The sequence below is a fragment of the Erpetoichthys calabaricus genome, chromosome 2, assembly GCF_900747795.2.
Source record: "Erpetoichthys calabaricus chromosome 2, fErpCal1.3, whole genome shotgun sequence".
Classification (NCBI taxonomy): domain Eukaryota; kingdom Metazoa; phylum Chordata; class Cladistia; order Polypteriformes; family Polypteridae; genus Erpetoichthys; species Erpetoichthys calabaricus.
This window is the reverse complement of record NC_041395.2, coordinates 106,203,565-106,222,376: the sequence shown is the minus strand read 5'-3', so window position 1 is coordinate 106,222,376 and position 18,812 is coordinate 106,203,565. Positions and strand designations below refer to the sequence as shown.

Here is an 18,812-nt window from a genome sequence, read left to right as displayed (position 1 = left end):
ACCGCGCATCTGGACTGCCGGAAAACAAGCACGCAAGGCTCCAGAAAGAGAAAGCTCAACTGACCAACATATAAAAACGGGCAAGGCTCAATACAAACAATTCACGCCGTAAACTACAACGGGCTTCTCACACAGCACAGGCAAATCGATTACACCTCCAAAACAACACGTCCTAAATAATGGACATACAACGACGCGACTCTCAAACGGCACAAGCAAAAGATACACGTCACAGACATCAACGACAGACACCTGCTAAACGCTTGCGCCAGTTAGCTGACAACGCGTTCAATAATGAGTCCACTATTCAGGAAAATTCATTGGGATTAATGAATGTCATTTGCAATCATTGTCATTCACTTAACTTCCCTGAAGAAACAACTGGCAATACAAGTAATGAATTTACACGTTGTTATCAAAAGGGTCAAATTAGACTGCCTCCTTTACATTCATATCCTGAATATCTACAGAAGCTTCTAACTAACGATGTACCTGAAAGTGAAATCTTTATGAACTGCATTAGATCCTACAAATCGGTATCCACTATGAACATTAACAGTGGCACTGCACATGACATCCGTCTTGCAAAACTGTTAATTATTGATGAATGTACAATGGCATCCACTCACTTACTCAACACCATTGATAAACTTCTACAAATGTTTATGAATAATAATATTCCCTTTGGAGGAAAGGTACTTTTATTAGGAGGAGATTTTAGACAGTGCTTAGCTATTGTTCCACATTCCATGCGCTCAGCTATTGTTCAGTGCACCTTAAAATACGCAGACAATTGGCATTGCTTTCAAAAGATACAGTTAGTACAAAACATGCGATGTCCAGATCCAGATCATAACAATTGGTTATTACAACTGGGAGATGGTACACTCACCAATACAGATGGACTTCACCCAGATATTATTACAATTCCTCAAGCCTTTATCTGCGACGACTTAGTTACAGACAGATTTGGAACAGCAATCTCATTAGACCAAATGCCCCTTTTAACACAACGCACTATATTATGTCCAAAAAATATTAATGTGGAAAACATAAATAGCCAAGTCATTGCATTACTTCCTGGAGAGACACAACTCTTTCTAAGCTCTGACAAACTTGACTCTGATCACAACAATAACCATCTTCATTGACCTTACAAGTTCTGACCTGGAATTACCTTTTACACTTAAACGGCGTGTACAAAGAAATTTTCCAATAAACCTTTACACTGTGCCACACACTTTATTGTTTGCTTTCTATTTGCATTATCTACACCTTCACACTATTCTATATCTCATTCATACATCACGCTCTTTGTCATTCCCAACACCAGGGGTTGGCGAGCGAAGCGAGCAGGGGGCGGAGCCCCCTAGTTAAGATAGAACTGACTCTTGAGTGCTTATTCTTGATCATCCTTCACACAGGATCAAACCTCAAACTTCTCCACTCTCACCTACTGTATAAACAGGAACCTTTGAGGACAATGTCATACCTGAAGCAAAACAGGTTTGGCATGTGAATACGTTTGCAATATGTTTAATGTTAAAGGATGGATATATGATGTCATTTGAAGGTACCTTAAGGTGAGGGATAAGGAAGGAATGCCTTCTTCCAAGGCAAAATGCCCACTCTATAGAAAAGTCCATATTATGTCACTGTTGTGTATTCTGTCCACATTCAGTTGTCACCTGTGCTGCAAGCATACAGGCATACTTATAATTTACATGTCTTGTGAACACTACTGTAAAGTAACATTTAAATGTATGTGTGTATATGTTGAAGGGACCTCTATGAATTGGAGTTTAGAGCATAATTCATTCTTACTACTTTACTAATTTAATCATACTAAATACACGACAGTAAGTTTGAACATTTATTGGAAATGAAAACACCTGAGAGTATGTAAATGGCATACGCTGCATACTGAAAAGTACACGATGTACTGAAACATACAGTGTATTCTCAAAAGCATATACCATACATACATTGATATGTATATACTCAGTATTAAGATGCATACAAACCATCTTTCCTAGTTTATTTATTTTATTATTTTTTAACAAGGTTTTAGGTAATGGGTGCACAGAAACTGGAATAAGAAGTATATCAGGCAAACAAATTTATGTTTTCTACCAATTATAATTAAGTTCTGTACATTAATTTATTCTTGTTTTTCATAGTGCTGGAGAGAAAGGACGTGTTGTACTGTATGTATGTTGGCTGGACATTCAAGTACACCGTGCTCTATACACATTACTGTATTACTACTATTAGTACTAATACACTTAGGCAAATCCTCCAAGGTTAATCATATAAACTACAATATTTAGTTGAACCAAGGCAATTTCTAGCCTTACTGTGATGCTAAACGATGTACACTATATATATATATATATATATATATATATATATATATATATATATATACACATGCTTTTTAAACAGTTGTTTTTAAATCGTGTCTTCTCAGTATGTGTTGGGATATTCCACTGGCTATGGAGCATATGAAAACAAACCTTATTTAAGCAATGAGGCAGCACTAATTAAAAGTGTTGTCACCCCATTAAACCCTCGTCTTAAATAAAATTGTAAAAAACAACCATTTTCAATTATTCTTTATTTTTATTATATATTAATTCAGACCACGACCTTCAACAGCAGAAGCTGACAGGACGATGAGCCATTACTTCAGTCTTGATGTAGATGCATTTGATACTCAAAAACAGACGAGGCTAAAGGTGGTTACTTATTCCCTGTCCACAGATAATTCCTGTCTTTCCCCCATGGTACCAGCATTGTCTACGTCCCCTTGGTGCTCTTAGTTTCGCGACGGTTAGTTGCGTGTTTGGCCAATTAATTCCCGTGCAGCAGCAACTTGCAAATGAAGGCGGGCATCATTGAAAAATGTAATATTTAGTTGTTTTTGTACTTCTTAGAATCTCGTTATCGTTTCATTTATAAAGTTTGATTTGCAATCCGACCATGAATACGATTTTGTGGCGTAACCGCGTTTATCATATTATCCCAATCTGTGTCACTGACATACACATCATGTCGCATTTTCTTCGTTTCCCAAAACGAAAGGCACCACCTTCAGGAATAAAAGACACGCCATCAGACTGTGACTATGCGTGGTCTGCACAACCGAAATAGCACGCCTGTGGATGAGTCAGAGTGGGCTGCTTGGCACACACACAACAATCACAACTCTAAACGGCTCTTACTCGAAACTCTTCCACTCGGGTAGCCACCCAGCCGACCAAGTGTAGAAGCGGGCATCTCGATCCAGCGGCCATATCGCCATGTTGGCGTGCTCCCTTTAGTGGTACCGATTGGCCGTTATCTGCTTGCCTGCTGAGCGGGACTGGCCGTCTGCGTCCACTAGAGGGAATTCCTGTAGACCGCAGCCTGGAAAAGAACCGCGCGCAGCCATTGTAGAACAAAGCACCGCAGATGCGAGAGGACATCGGTCACCCATTCGCGATCGTGGCAAGACTGTTTATTTCAGCTTAGTGATCGCCCGTCTTTAAGGTACAGTAGATGGTAAAGGGGAAGTTTGCCGATATTTTCTTTTTTTGTTTGGTGCGCATGTCGGTAGAAATTAAGGAAAGTCTTTTTTAGGACTGTAAACCAGTGACGAATTAACTTCAATTCTGGCATACTTAAGGAGAACGGATCTATTTTATAGTACCATTCGGTGCATGTTAATAATACATATGAGGCGCTGAGCCGAGATCCAGTAAAGAAGCCCTAAAATCTTACAGAACAAAACGATGCAAATCAAAACTAGCAGGTGCGGCCTCACTTTATTTAAGGACTGTAAATCTGTTAAAATGCATGTCTTCAATTAAAGGCTAAGGTGAGAAGCACAATATAAAAACCTAGACGTACTGAGCAAATGGCGAACCATATATGGTTTCCAGCGGGGATGAGGTAAAGATGTATATTGTGTCAGATAGTAAAGCAGTAGACACAGCCGGGGGCACACGTGCCCTAAGGCACTTTGTAGACTAGAAGATCAAAATATTTAATTCTCGCTAAAACATTTACATTTATAACACATGACAGCGGCCACATCACAATATGGGCATAAGTACGGTAAATCAGTCCTCCCATGCAGTTATGTTTTCGAATATAAGGTACTTGTTAAGGTGTGGAGAAGGTTACAGTACGTTAAATTCTTTAGCTGTCACATTTATTGAAGGCCATTTCCAAATCACAAGTGCAATTGTTTCCATGTAGTCAGGACAAAATTTCTAAAGTTTATACACTAAGTACGAGTTGAATGCATCCTTAGTTACAGTTTCCACTCTAGCAGTTTTACCACTGGGCTGCTCTGCACAACACAATATATTATGAGTTCTTTGTGAACATTTAGGAATAAATAGTACTCTTAAGACTTAACAGACATCAAAGGTGTTGGTCAGTCTTTAGTTTATAAATGGCTCCTACCTTTGCAAAAACAGTCATAGAGTCATTTTCGTAATTAACAAAAAGCAGCCTGTCCATGGCTCTTTCCTATCTTGCTTTCAGTACTGATTATGTTATGTTTGGTAGCTTTAATATCTCTAGTTTTATAAATTATTTATATTGTTGTTTGGGAGATTGAATTTGAAATCCTGACTGAGAGACTCCAAAAAGTTAGGGTTTAATTTATCGTCAATTTTATCAGATTTGATTTTATTAATTGTGTCACCTCTTGAATCTGACTTAGGAGTACTTTGTCATTAGCTGAAGTAACTTTAATGATTCTGTCTGAAGATTTTTAATATGGATTGCAACTAACTTCTGCTTTGAACAGTACAAAATTTTACCTGTGTACAATTGCTTCTGCTCCATATCTGGATGTTGTCAGATTTCAGAAGCAACTTTACTAGCTATTATCAGGTCATTAACATTAATCCAGTCTGATGACTCCACTTCTCACTATGGGTAATCACAAAAAATATTTAAATGTTTTACAGGTGGCCTCCACAACAAAGTGACACACAGCTTAAGTACTGAAATAAATAGACACCAAGGAAGAGAATGAGGAAATACCGATATAGCATGCTGTCAGAGGAGGAGAAAGAGCAGGAGAGGGCCAAAGCCAGGATAAGGCAAAGGGAAAGGAGGCAACGGATGAAAGAGGTGCGTAGCAGAAAGACAACCTTGTTTAAATAACAGTCCCAAAGAATTTAAAGAAGTTCACCTCACTTGATTTACACAACAATTTTCAGAGTGATTTTATGGAATGTTAATGGCTGGTGGACTTTGCTCCTAAACAAATATCTTGATCAAATGTTAAATTCTTCTCTCACAGGAAAAGGTTGATTTATGTATCCTATTATTTTTTTCCATTTCCATATTTAATCAGGCCACTAAAAATGGTTGTTTAGGCTTCACGGGCAAGGAAATATTGGTTTTCCTGATTTTAATTATACAATTGTTTAGAATACTTAATAGATTTATAATTGTTAAAAGTTGACAGTTTATAATAAACACAATGCACCTGATAGTACAAGGATCATGAAAATATATAGAACTGTTTAACACATTAATTTCCAGCATAAGTTAGTTATTTAGAGGGAGCCATAAAAACCAGGTTTAGACAGTGTTGAAAAGTTTCACCAGGGCATCTAAACCCTCCACAATTCTGACAGAGACTGAGAACTGCTGAGTTTTCTTCCCAATAATTGTTTTTTAACTTTCATTTGCTTATAGTGTTGTTATAATGTTTCTGCTTGTGTTGTTTCAACTTCAAAACAGTTCATACAATATGTTAGTGGTCTAAGAATATTTTTGTTGCTTATATTGATTAAAATCCTTTCCAGAACTACATTTTTCTTGTACTCTCTTTTTGCAAACATAAATCGAATGGGCATATAATTGATAACATCATTTAATTGTCCCTATCTTTGTTTGGTCTATTTTTTAACAAAATCTGTTGTTATTCCAATTTATGTATAAAATGAAAGATCCATTCACAAAGAAGGAATATACCAGACATGGTGTGCCATTCCATAGTAAAGAACATTTACTCACATACACATACTGTACATACAAACACACTCACACTGGACCAATTTAGCATCTATTTGGGAAGAAAAGCCAAAGCATCCAGAGCAACACTCGTGAAAACCTCACACAAACAGTGACTGGGCAGAGAACCAGAATGTCTCCGCTGTGAAGCAAAGTCATTAACCACTGGGCCAAGATGCCTCCTCAAAGTTAAATAGATCAGTCAGTAAAATTACCAAATTCTTAATAAAGTGAAATAAAACTAGTGTATACCAGTAACACTGAGACCTTCAGTCCTTGAAGAAAAGTGGTGCACATGCCTCTCATGAAACACAGCATGCCAGGTCACTCTGCTAGGGTTGCTGCAATGTCATTCACTGCTATGCTGTTGCCACAGCTCTTTTCATGTCATCCATTTTATGTGGTCATGCTTACATGTGAAGGACCCGAAGCCCACAACTCCAATTCTTTGGTCATGTATGATGCACTTGGAGAGTACAACTTGTGCTTGCCATGAAAATGATTAGTTGGCCTGTGTAATGTGTTTCACTGTTAACAGACTTTATCATAGTTCCTTTCCTGTCAAGAAACCTGTGTGCCTATGCTACTGTACTTTTTCTGTTTTACTTGTCAGCAGTACACATTGCTGGGCTTTTCCTGTCAGCCACGGTGCATGGATAAATTTTGACTACAATTTTGAATGATATATTGACTACACACATAACCAGAAGATGACATATGTATTCATTAAAGAACAATTTCTGCTAATCTGTCAGTATCTACTGCACCACCTACTTACATTTTTTTTCTTTTTCCTACACTCGTTTATTTGAGGGAGTGCAGCACAAGAATTTTGCAATAGCTTGCTCATCTGTGTTCTACATTACTATTTAGAGATACATATTAACTGTGGTTTGAGTTTTGCTTTTATGTGCTGGTGCTATGCAAATTATACCTCTTAAATTTGTTTTGACTGCTATTGCACTTTGTCTGCAAAACTGTAGGCTTTTTACTCTATAGAGAAGTCTTTGCTATTTCAAATTATGCTTTCTAATGATAACTATAGACTACATTGTTAACTTGTATTTAGAAATTATGAAAGTTTTAGTATATGAAGTATACAGATTTCCTATTAGAGATCAACATCAGCAACAACATTTTAACATCAATCTAAATAACAGATTTATTACTTATTTCAAATTGTAATAATTTTGCACAGTAATAAAAATATGTTGAATTGTTTTCATGGATTTAAATCTCAATCCAGTAAGGAAACATATGAGGTATTTTGCAGTTGATGAAGGGCCTACTTTGCTAGACAAACACAATAATAATTGTAGTTTGAAACCAGCAAGGCTGCTTGTTGGTACAAGGCTGCTAATTTTGGTTTGAAAATAAAAAATGTTTTCATATGTTGAAGTTCAGCAGCATACTTTTACTACAACTGTGCAATAATAATCATTAGAAATCAATAATGCTACTCCGTGGTTTGTTTAGATTTTGTTATAAATGTTTTTGTATTTCATAGACATGTACGTACCAAATGTGTTTATATTATTGCTATGTATATTTTGCTTATGCTTTCCAATGCACAGCATGGATATTTACTGATTTAGTTCATTTTTTTTAAAGTAACTAAATTGCAGTTTTAGTTAAATAATATTTTCCCAGGCTTTCTTCTTTTTCTTTTTAACTTGATTTCATTTCCATGTCAGCTACTTTTAGTTAGGTAAAGTTTTGTCTTCTTAACCTTCTTGGCATTAACTCCGAGCACGACTTGGGCTTGTAATTCTATGTAATTAAAGTTAATTACGAGTCAGACATGAGATAATGTTTAATTCATCCATCCATTATCCAACCCGCTATATCCTAACACGGGGTCTGCTGGAGCCAATCCCAGCCAACACAGGGCGCAAGGCAGGAACAAACCCCGGGCAGGGTGATGTTTAATGAACCGCTTTACATTTTTATGCTTGAGTAATGATTGGGACAGTATTATGCTGCTATTTACCGGTAAAATAACAATGCTGCAAAAATGATGATTATTTCTACACATTTTGCCAGTCTAAAGTAACTCATTAATATTCAGGAGTGGGCTGAGCCTTTAACCAAAACACAATAGCGTGTAAATGAAAACCTATAAAGTAAATTTTAGAACAGACTGAAGCTGAATGTCATCAGATGTTGACATGGATAGTGAAACTGACACATACAGCAGCATATGACTGAACCAATTTGATATGCTTAGTGACTTCAGTCATGTAATGCAGCAGTGGCTTAGGTAAAAATATCAATTTTCTGATTAATCGTTATTTTTCATTTAAACAATTCGATGTCGATTCTTAAAGTCTCAAGATCGATCTTGTGAATCTTTATTGTGCTCAATTGCTATATGTAGATTTTTGCTTATTTTCATTTTTGGCATCCGATCCTGTAAATTGCACTGTTGAGGCTTTCTACAGAAAAAGCACTTTACTATTTCACATAAAATGGTGTGCCCTCTTTAACTGAAATCAGTGTCTTAGACACTTAAATCAGATGTGTGGACTTACTACAGATTCAAATGGTGAATTAATACAGAACAGCTGGATAAAAGCAAAGTCATATGTAAGCTGTGCAAGTCAGATGTTAATTATTGTTGTAATATAACAAATTTGAGAAATCATTTACCCTGATGTCACCCATAAATGTTATCTCACTCGACATCCAAACAAGTAGAGTCTAAAAAATCTACACTGGAAACAGTGGATTGCTCCAAGCTTCTGTTTATTTCGCTTCATGCCCAAAAAATAACAAAATCTGTAGCAGCTTTTATCTGTAAAGCTAATAGACCCTACACCATTGTTGGAAACAAAGGCTTTTGAAAAATGATACAGATTTTTGAACTGCTGTATGCTATACAAGCCAGAAAGCACTTAAATGAAATTATTGTACCAAGGCTTAAGTAGGATCTCAAGAAAAGAATTGCCACGCCTCTCAGGCCAGTGGCACCAGTGGTGAATGTGTTGCAGACAAGAACGCTGCATGCCAGACACACCAGAAGCAACCTCGTTGCCTATATACAGAGCTGCTGAGATGCCTCGCTGTTGTTCCAAAAACCTTTCTAGCATTTCCAAAGCACTGTTCCATTGCATGACCACATCAATCACAAGCTTGTATGTTAGCAAGTACAATAAACATTGCTTCTTTTTAAACTTGTGAATAGCTGTACTACTAAAATGGGCAATCGTTAGAATTTTCAGAGAAGCCTGCGATATAAATGTGTGTGAACAAAGCAGACTGTGCTTTATTATGATTGTTATTATGATAATGCAGACTGTGACAGAAATAAAAAATAGTATTAGAGATATTGTTCATATTACAACAATCTTGTTTGCACTCCAAAAGTAAATGTTGAGTGCAAACAGCATAAGAGTCTCTCTTTAAAATGAATTAATGATAATTAATATAGCATAAGTGGCAAAGTGTTAATTTGTGCTAACAGGACCAGCATCCTGGTTCTAACCATATACAGTTATATGAAAAGTTTGGGAACCCCTATTAATTGTTTGGATTTTTGTTTATCATTGGCTGAGCTTTCAAAGTAGCAACTTCCTTTTAATATATGACATGCCTTATGGAAACAGTAGTATTTCAGCAGTGACATTAAGTTTATTGGATTAACAGAAAATATGCAATATGCATCATAACAAAATTAGACAGGTGCATATTACATCAATACTTAGTTGAGCCTCCTTTTGCAAATATAACAGCCTCTAGACGGCTCCTACAGCCTTTGATGAGTGTCTGGATACTGGATGGAGGTATTTTTGACTATTCTGCCATACAAAATCTCTCCAGTTCAGTTAAATTTGATGGCTGCCGAGCATGGACAGCCTGCTTCAAATCATCCCATAGATTTTCGATGATATTCAAGTCAGGGGGCTGTGATGGCCATTCCAGAACATTGTACTTCTCCCTCTGCATGAATGCCTTTGTAGATTTTGAACTGTATTTTGGGTCATTGTCTTGTTGGAATATCCAACCCCTGTGTAACTTCAACTTTGTGACTGATGCTTGAACATTATCCTGAAGAATTTGTTGATATTGGGTTAAATTCATCTCACCCTCAACTTTAACAAGGGCCCCAGTCCCTGAACTAGCCCCACAGCATGATTGAGCCTCCACTAAATTTGACAGTAGGGAGCAGGTGTTTTTCTTGGAATGCGGTGTTCTTCTTCCGCCATGCAAAGCTCTTTTTGTTATGACCAAATAACTCAATTTTTGTCTCATCAGTCCAAAGCACTTTGTTCCAAAATGAATCTGGCTTGTCTAAATGAGCATTTGCATACAACAAGCGACTCTGTTTGTGGCGTGAGTGCAGAAAGGGCTTGTTTCTCATCACCCTGCCATACAGATGTTCTTTGTACAAATTCTGTGGAATTGTAGAACAATGTACAGATACACCATCTGCAGCAAGATGTTCTTGCAGGTCTTTGGAGGTGATCTGTGGGTTGTCTGTAACCATTCTCACAATCCTGCGCATATGCCGCTCCTGTATTTTTCTTGGCCTGCCAGACCTGGGTTTAACAGAAACTGTGCCCGTGGCCTTCCACTTCCTGATTACATTCCTTACAGTTGAAACTGACAGTTTAAACCTTTGAGATAGCTTTTTGTAGCCTTCCCCTAAACCATGATACTGAGCAATCTTTGTTTTCAGATCTTTTGAGAGTTACTTTGCGGATCCCATGCTGTCACTCTTCAGAGGAGAGTCAAAGGGAAGTACAACTTGCAACTGACCACCTTAAATACCCTTTTCTCATGATTGGACACACCTGTCTATGAAGATCAAGGCTTAACGAGCTAATCCAACCAATTTGGTGTTGCAAGTAATCAGTACTGAGCAGTGACATGCATTCAAATCAGCAAAATTACAAGGGGACTCAAATTTTTGCACAGCCAGTTTTTCACATTTGTAAACTAAATCAACTAAATACTGCTTCACTAAAAAGCTTTGTTCGGAAAACACCCCAGTACTCAGATGTTCCTAGGAAATGAAAGACATACCACTGTTATCTTTTTTGTTCAAAGTAGAGTAAATTATTATGCAGGCTGAGAGGGGTTCCCAAACATTTTCATATGACTATACCTATATTCTCCCAATGTCTGTGTGGATTTTCTTCCACATCCTACAGTCATGCAAGTAGTAGTAGTAGTAGTAGTAGTAGTAATAGTAGTATTATATATTTGTAAAAAGCATACTGAAATCATTCCTTGTATGTTCAAGCATCATGCAACAAGTAGCCAGTCTCCTGTGCCAAGATATCAAGAATGTATTAAAAAAATTATTTTATTTAATAGAAAACACAAATATGCTTACCTGATATATTTTTACATTTTCCATAACACATAAGCAGTTCCTGTAAGAAAAACGTCAGTATAGTTAGCACAATGTTTTTATATTACATACTTGTATAATGTGCTCAATAGAAACATTCACTCTTTATTTTATGATGTCATCTATTATTGGTTAAGCATGTTTTAACAGTAAGTGATTCCACAGTGTTTTAATGATGCTTGAGATACAATTTATTACATTTCTTGTGTTTTTTCAGTTCCAACACAGTCTGGTGAAGTGACAAGTAGCAAAATTTCAAACCACAACCTCAGGGTTTGAGGTCCAAGTTCCAAAGCCTTAACCATCACATCATACTGCCTGCCAATAATATTAACCCTTAAAACACCTACAGATATTGTCTACAGAAAAGTACTTAAGTTAAATAGTACTTTAACCAAAGGCACTATAACTGAGGCCCACTGTCTTGGGAAATATCTCAGGCAAAACAAGGTAACACAGCTAGCGGAACATAAAAGTTTGCCATATGAGAGACAATACTGTTTATCAAACTCACTAGGTGTAACATGAGAGTATTTGAATCAATGTGACAGTCATCTAGTCCATCAAATCATAATACTAGGTAAAAGTAATTTGATAATGACTCGCAAAAATATGCACTTTTTCATTATGCTTTGAAAAAATGGTCCAATATAAACTATGTAGTTAGAAGCAGGTGTACCATGACATGTGAAAATGATTAGAGGATTACCAGTAAATGATTCCAAGTGTACATAAATGACAAGACTCTTATTTTGTGATACCAAATAATCTCTATACTGTATAGCAAACGTAGAATAAAAGTTGTTATTGTTGCTGCTGCTGCTGCCGCCGCTGCTTATTAGCCTGGGACGAGTTATAATGGCATTTCCAAAGAAATCTGCTGTTCACCATTCCATGGTATGACAGATTATGTATGAGATGTCGGGTAACCCACCCAGGGGTGGAAGTCCTATTTTTGTCTTGATGCTTTAGCCGTCCAGAGGGATATCGATTATGATAAATGTCAGATGTTAACTCGGGCCTCAGATTCCGCTTCCGCACAATGGTAGTGAGTTGGAACATTTTTTTTTGTTATAAACTGGACATTTCAAACTTTTCTAGCGCTAGAACAATGATAAATGTAGTAAAAGAAAACCTTGGGAAATCCAATACTTTTCCAAGAGGGCCGTGTAACGCGCCCTGCCGCGCGACACTTCCTGAAGCGCTAGCCTTTGTTTTGATGTCTATGGTTGTACTATCAAGCTGCATTAAGTTTAAAAGAAAACAAAATAACATGGAGACGTCGCTTTTATCCTTTTTTAACTAAGCAGTTTATTTAAGAAAAAATGCGGAAGTAGCTAAAATAGTAGAAAAGGCGTGGCGATGTTGTGTTGGGGGCGGAGAAATAGTACTCGTCTGTTGGGTGAACATTAAAAAAAAAGAAAGAAAAGGTGGTCGGGCCACAGCTGGGTGTTACCGAAGAACTATGCCTCCAGTGAAGAAGGTGAGTTCTAGGCTGGGAGTTGAGGAGGCAGACTTGAAATTGGCTCTCAAGTTGCTTTCGCAGCCCCGGCCAAAGTTACATGGAATAAGAATATGGTGCGTTTGAACGCGCGCACGGGGAAAGTTGTAGGCGAGACAGGTCTGGAGTGAGCCCTTCATCCGCTCGGCTTGTAGGCCACGGTGTGGGCGGTGAATGGTTGGAGATCGCAAACAGTACGGGGTCAACGAGGGCGAGCAGTCTATAAAAGAGTGTTGTCCGGTCTTGGTTTGAAAAGTAAACGAGGAGCAGTTTAAGAGTCGGCGGCACGGGGGAGACACCCGTCATAAATGTATTCTTTTTGCATTTTATTATGAACTGGTAGCCTTTTTGGAGGTGAACTGAAAAACAAAGGAAACCCAGCCAGTTGTATCCAGTAATATTGTAAGCTACCTTGAATAAAGACGTCCGGCAGATGATGATAATGATAATAATAATAATAATAATAATAAATTGTTTAATACCAGTCAGGGTTTGTACCCAGGCTTTTGAGCATTTAAGTTTAACTCTTCGTTTCGCTACACGCGGCTTTATACTTTTAATTAAGTAAAGATGCGTTCTTAATACAGTACTAAACACCATGGGGACATTTTAGAGACGCCCAGGTTTTATTTGACTTAATTACAATTGTGAGTGGGTAACTAGTTTAGAGCACGGGCACTTGCATGTTTTTGTTTATTTTGAGGACTTAAAATATCGATATGGTACTGTGACTCAAAAAGGGGATTATCATCATATGAATCGATAGTACAGTGGAGGCATAAAGAAACGTGCAATAATGGCCATATGATAAAATGGAACTTTTTCATTTCAAGCATATTTCTCGCATGCATATTACAAAAAGAGAAAAATGTAAAACACACGTATTTTTAAAACAATACTACATTTCGCAAGCATTGAATGCAAGGCAGGATCAGTCTCTTGACAGGGTGAACACACGCACTGGGACCAATTGAGCATCTGAAATCCAGTAAACTTTGCGTGCCTTTGAACTGTGGGAGGAAACTGGTGCAGACATGGGGAAAACATGTAAACTTCACACAGGGTGTACCTGGGGCTTGAACAAACAGTTATTTAAAACAGAAATAGATTCCTGAGGTGTATCACTGCCAGTGGAAATGCTTAGCCGCAAAGCTGAGAGAGAGACGTTCTTGGGACACAAGGATATGAGGATTTTTGAAGGGATAGCATTAAAGGTTACTTTTTCACTTGAATCAGGGTGCCAGAAATGTAGTTCATAGTAGTTTTAAAAATTAGCTAATCCATGCATCTTATTTAGCTGGTCTTCTAACTTTTTTTTTTTTTTTTAAATGTTTTTCCATCATTTATAATTTTTCAAAATATGTCTGCAAATACTTTTAACATTTCCCCGTTTCCATTTTTTCATTCAATTAACCAAGTGTTAAAAACAAGTTATTTTATTTACAGTGCATCCGGAAAGTATTCACAGCGCATCACTTTTTCTCAATTTTTTTTATTTTTAATAAATTTGCAAAAACCTTAAGTAAACTTTTTTCACATTGTCATTATGGGGTGTTGTGTGTAGAATTCTGAGGAAAAAAATGAATTTAATCCATTTTGGAATAAGGCTGTAACATAACAAAATGTGGGAAAAGTGATGCGCTGTGAATACTTTCCGGATGCACTGTATATAGCACCGTACTCATGCTCAAATTGCCTCACAAAGTACAACAGGGCATATACAACATTGGATATAAATAATATCTGCATAAAATACTAAAGAAAATAGATTATACAAATCATTTGAAATAAAATAGGTGAAAATAAAACAGTGTAAAATGCAAACATAAGAATACTGCAAGAAAACCCTGAACAAATAAGAATTAGTGGTGTAAACACATATTCCTGGGAATCTGGACAGAGGGCTTTAACTGAAATAAAGGTCAGAAAGTCGGGGTTAAGTTTAAATGCCTTCCTGAACTAATGAGTATTAAGTTGTTTTTTGAAAGAATAAATTGAGTCAACTGATCTCATTAATCAAGGGAGATTGTTCCAAAGTTTGAGCGTCATACAACTTAAGACTCTGTCACCCATAGAACATAGGTTGTTTTGTGATGTATAACAAGAATGCAAGAATCGGGACCTTAGTGGGTGATCAGGGGCATCGTGATGGAGGAGGTTACTGATGTATTCTGGGACAAGGACATGTAAACCTTTATAAGATACATATTGAATTGTATGCTCTATACTGTGAGTCGCAGGGAGATGGTGGTGATAGTGCAGAATGAGTGTGATGTGATCCCTGTTGCGGGCCTATGTAAGGACCCTTGCAGCAGACTTCTGAACCAACGGGAACTGCACTAACAGATTATAAGTGGTTATGATCTATATGAAAGAATGGACAGGTTTCTTAGCATTGGAAAAGGAGAGGCATAAGCAAACATGGGATATATTACGACAGTAGAAGTAAAAAAAATTCTTAATGTTATGAATGTGGGTAGAATAAGAAAGGGAAGAAACAAAAGTGATGCTAAGATTCCTAGCAGAAGAAGATAAATGTCTGAAGAGGGGGGTATTTTTCGTACGTGGATTAGTCGTTTAGCCAGATGTAATTGTTGACGATTTGGCCTGATCCTGGATCTGTCGGTTTTTCGAAACTCTTGCTGGAAGTGTTGTCATAGCAACACATCCTAATGGTTTGTTCTACGTAAACAAGGATTAGTTTACACACGTAATCGGTGATGGTGCGTGGAAGTCATCCACTCATGGCTTCGCCGTTCATGAATGAGCGACCAATTGATATTGGTGTGCAAATTATACGAAGAGAATTTCATATAGAGAGGGTTTTGCGCGATCGGCAAGATCCTTTATTGCTCCTGGAGGAAATTCTTTTCAAAAGATACCGCTTTAGCCGAGGGCAAAAATTGTACCTCAAAGATTTATTAGCACCTTATATTTGAAGTCAAACTAGGCGAAGTCGGGCTTTCACAACCACACAGACAGTATGAGTATGCATTGCTTTGAGGTTTTTTACAAGTGGCACTTTTTTATATACTGTAGGCGATGCGGAAAATCTAACTAAAAGTGCAGTTTGCCAGGCAATTCGTAAAGTCTGTTTGGCTCTGAAATATTTCCTTCGGGTTTTCATTGTGTTTCCTGGACACCTGTGTGTGCAGACAATAAAAGAGGCGTTTTATGCCATTGCAGGTAGGTAATACACAGACTAAAACACCCACAGTTCCATGAAGAATCTCAATCAGCCTAACGTTCTTATTACCAGGATTTCCAAATGTGATTGGGGCACATGGGACTGATCAGAGTGGAGTTTGATCACACATTATTTGGAAAATGTACCTCTCCTCCTGATGAATAATCAGACACAGTGTCTTCATCAAATATTTGACCTTCGTCAGTATCTCGTTGGTCAGACACAGGTTCAAGGGATATGATATTCCCTGCAACTGACCCAACAAAAAAGAGGGCTATATGGAACATACCTATGGCACACATGGAGGACAAAATATGCAATGACCATCCTTTACCTGAAATGAAGTGACCACTGCATCCTGCCACTGGTTCTGAGGAGGAGCTTCCCCATGGAATGCCCTCAGAAACAGGGCGATGGGCATTTTGCTGGAGAGCCAACTCTTTTGCAGGGGTTAGGTGTGGACCTCCACCTGTTTTTTGCTTGTCTGCTCTCTTATTAGCTTTAAAATTTAATGTTTTTTATATTATATATGATTATGTCAGCAATTCTTTAAATAGTTATATACCAATACTAGCAAAATACCCGCGCTTCGCAGCGGAGAAGTAGTGTGTTAAAGAGGTTATGAAAAAGGAAAGGAAACATTTTAAAAATAATGTAACATGATTGTCAATGTAATTGTGTTATTGTTATGAGTGTTGCTGTCATATATATATATATACATATACACATATACACACACATATACAGATATATTATATATACATATACACATATATTTTTTATATATATATATATACATACATACACACACACACATAGATGCACTTACAATAACATAGAAATCAATATAAACAACATAAACATCATTATCATATGAGAATATGAAGTAATATATAAGAAGCACATTTCATATAAATATAAATTATTAAACAGTAAAATCTTCTTCTATAATTTGCTACCGTGGCTTTTCGTTGGTCTGTCCAGGATTTTAAATGACCTGTAGCTTGCAAACCGTTTCACCTATTGACTTGAAATGTGGTACACATATAATACGTCACGTCTGCTATCCGCTTTATGGGTGATGATTGTATTACTCTTTTTATGTTTATTTTATTTTAGAATCAAGTCCTATCTGCGCACAATAGGGCGGCCGTGGGCAGATGCGTATGGTGTATTCACTCCATGTTATCGTGCATTGCGCTGTCACTGGTATTTTGATAAAAGAATTTGAACAATATATAAGAAGCGTATAAATTATTAAACAGTAAAACATTAACATTTAAGAAGTAAAGTTACATTGAGTATTACTGCAGTGCCTTCGGGTATACCTCATTTTTTGTTTGCCCATTACATGCTTAAATGTATACATTTTTTGGTGTACCTACCCGAGAACACGCGACATATAACCGAGCGTGGGAGAAGCATGGATTTCTCCCTCGTGGAATAACTGGTAATGTTTGACTAAAATGTACAGCGAGTAAAACGACATTACCTCCTTTTTTTTTTTTTTACGATCTCTGAGATCTTGCTTTTTTCGGTTCAAGGCTTCATAAGCTCTTTTATGTGCCATGGTGTACTTCAGTGCTCCGCAACCTTTTCTCACCTACGACACACCAAAGTTCTTCCTAGAATTCCGCGGCACATCAAAAGCTAAAATATATAGCGGTGGCGTCGCTATAGCTGGGGGGGGAGGCGGCACCGCTCCGAGCGTCAGCTATTTAGGGGCGTCCAAACTACGGTACTTTCTTTTTTTTTTTGTTCCTTGAGGAGGCGCAAAAAAAAAAATTTCTTTCAGCTTTGGGGCGTCAAATTTTTCACCGCCCCGGGCAACATGATCTCCAGCTACGCCACTGATATATAGATATGAATTTAATACACAAATATTACAATAAATTTTCATTTTTTATTATAAGTATACATACATAAAAACTATACTATATTAACTTTTATGCAATCTTAATAATTATTATAACATAATGACTGATTAATGTGATACCTGCGCTTGTTTCAATGAACACAAAAGTTTTATATTCGGCTCAATATTTGACAGCGCAACCCGAAGTTCTTGGTCAAGATCTTTTAAGCATGACCGCTTATCATTTTTAATTAACACAAGAGTTGTTTGTCTTTTTTGGCGTAACTGGGATGGTTTGAATTTAGATGGCGATTTAGTTTACTGGGTGCCATTGCCTCGTTTGATAGCTGATCGCCGCAAATGATGCATTGTGGCTTTGGAGCCGTTTCGTCACCACACCACGAGAATCCGTATCGAATGTAGTCTTCGTTGTACTTCCTTTTCACAATCTTCTTTGTTTTTTTTTTGCAACACTTGTGCTGGGTTCTTCATCATCTGTACGTGAAGACGAATCTTTTCCACGTAAAAATTTATCCATATTTAAAGGGGTATAAAACTAAATATGAATCACACGAAGAACGTTAACCATACACAATTCAGCAACACAACTAATAGTAATGAATGATAACTACTGTCGCAAGACGAGTGAATGCGACGTAGCACGACTAATACGTCAGCTTGAATTGAATCTAGGTGAGGGCACGGAGCGATCTGCCTATCAAAGCATACTATGGAGTTGTCTGGCGACTACGTAGGGCCTACGTCGTAGGCGACAGGCGATGGGATTTATTATTTCAGAGAAATGACACATAAAATTATGAAACCTTTAAAAGGCTATTTACGCGAATATTTCATTGCACGTATTCTCGTTATTGTGTTTCTAAGGAGGACC

At 37.3% G+C, this 18,812-nt stretch overlaps 1 protein-coding gene across 2 annotated transcripts in view; it reads left to right on the top strand.

The window, feature by feature from the left end:
• The first annotated feature begins 4,992 nt into the window (after positions 1 to 4,992).
• arl14ep (ADP-ribosylation factor-like 14 effector protein) overlaps positions 4,993 to 18,812 on the top strand; it is a 53,071-nt gene continuing 39,251 nt past the window's right edge. Inside the window, exon 1 of one of the 2 annotated variants that reach the window (XM_051923197.1) lies at positions 4,993 to 5,130. The gene's annotated coding sequence lies outside the window, so the exon portion shown is untranslated. Of the gene's footprint in view, positions 5,131 to 12,596; positions 12,861 to 18,812 lie in introns of those variants that run through there. The other variant, XM_028794236.2, reaches the window with a different exon arrangement.